The sequence below is a fragment of the Salvelinus alpinus genome, unplaced genomic scaffold, assembly GCF_045679555.1.
Source record: "Salvelinus alpinus unplaced genomic scaffold, SLU_Salpinus.1 scaffold_41, whole genome shotgun sequence".
In the NCBI taxonomy this organism is placed as follows: Eukaryota; Metazoa; Chordata; class Actinopteri; order Salmoniformes; family Salmonidae; genus Salvelinus; species Salvelinus alpinus.
This window is the reverse complement of record NW_027255982.1, coordinates 1,772,501-1,774,553: the sequence shown is the minus strand read 5'-3', so window position 1 is coordinate 1,774,553 and position 2,053 is coordinate 1,772,501.

Sequence of the window (2,053 nt, the reverse complement as noted above, 5' to 3'; positions counted from 1 at the left end):
TGACCCACTGGGAATGTGATGAAAGAAATAAAAGCTGAAATAAATCATTCTCTCTTCTATTATTCTGACATTTCACATTCTTAAAATAAAGTGGTGATCCTAACTGACCTAAGACAGGGTATTTTTACTAGGATTAAATGTCAGGAATTGTGAAAAACTGAGTTTAAATGTATTTGGCTAAGGTGTATGGAAACTTCTGACTTCAACTGTAGCTACAGTAGGTGGGACAACCACATCCAGTGTCACAGACATAGTAAGTACTTTTTCCTCAGCAGAGTCAGAGCTATAAGTGGGGGGGTCAAGTGCAAGTGTTGGTTCAGGATTCATATTTTTTTACTGAGTAGAAGGCAACGCAAATGTTTTGAGTTTGTCGAAGAGGAGGTGCATTTTCCTGAGAATTTCTCCATAATCAAATTTTGACTGATTTCAAATACTTTGTGTATTGTTTCGCTTCCTGAGTTAGTAATTATTTCCCTCTAAAACAGACATCAGGCAGATGTGCTGCCTGATGTCATCATGTGGTGATGACGTCCGGGATGCATCTTCAAGGGCTGTCCAAAAGGACGAAAGAACGGACATTTCCATTCAAAGTCATTCTCTACGGGTCTAGACTCTAGCTCTTATCGCCAAGCATGTGGGGCCAGATTAGAGCTCAGGGTCTCCAGGAATGCGTTTGGGTCTCTAATTACCATGTCCAAGACAACACTATCAGTCCCCAGTCTCAGTCTGCTCCCAGAACACACTACTGTATGTATAGCCAGAAAGAATTATGAGCATAGCTTAATATTGTCTGTTCACTTCTCTCCATGCATTGATTGAAATATGCGTATAGCATTGTAACTGCTGTAGGTAGCTGGGAGACGCTTTCAGGCTTTTTCACTTGTCCAACGTCTGGTTCCAAAACAAATATGAAGTGAGCATAACATGGAGCTACTCTCCAACTATGTATCAGATTAACTCATGTCACACATTAAAAGTGAAAGGATTGGGATCACTGAGAGAAGAAAACAAAAAGTGCTACCATAGTAAATGTAGCACTGAAACAACTGGGAGCCGGACTGGTTGTCATAGCTGACATGGTTCAGCATATTTCGGTGTGGGGGGGACTGTTCTAGGGATGTGCTGTCCTCTTTCCGGGAACTGAAATGAATAATCTATTTTTTTTTTAGTTGTGAGACAGCGAGGAGCCACACTTCTCATGGCATTTGACCCTGCTCTGTCCCTAAGAAGACAGTCAAAACACAAAACTTCCTGTTCAAGACAGAATTGAAAGTCTCATCTTAGTCCGAGTACGTATTTCAGCCAAAATTAGCCACGTCAGATTCAGAGGACATGAGGATTTTGGGATCCTCTGCAAAAGGCTGACATACGTATTTCACAACAGTACGTGTTTCTTCACAGGCTTGATGAGTAATTTCCCATCATTCCTTATTGACTCAACCTCAGCCATTCTGATCTTAATCCAATCTGAATTGGATAACGGTCCGATGGCATATCGTAATGAAATAAATTGAACTCATATGCTTACATGAATTACTCGATCACAATTGTGATAATACTTCCATCATTGAGTTATCCTGCATTCCCTTTTCCAAGTCTATCTGTTTTCACAGTAATCCCTCTCTCCAATAAACCAACAAATTCAGTCAAAGTAGAAAAAGTCACTACAGTTTGTCACTGATTGTCACAATAAAATTGGCCTCTAACTTCTTTCCCATTTCTCTCTCTCTTTTCCCTTTTTGTCATTTGGAGCAAGTGCCCCAGATAAGAAATTGCTTACATCCCACTCAGTGTGGGACTGGGTGGATTGCTTCCCACAGGGTATGTACCAATGTGCAGAGAGCACACTTCGACAGATGCCATCAGAGAACAAGCATATGAATTACCAGGCAGCCTGCCATCTAGCGAGTTCACACAGAATGCCATTAATACCTGATGAACAGTCAGACAACAACACAACAACAACATGAAAGCCGTGGCAACTGGGACCCAGGTAAAGGTTCCATCATTTATATATTAATGGTTTTATTAACAAAGACTTCCAACTAGCAGC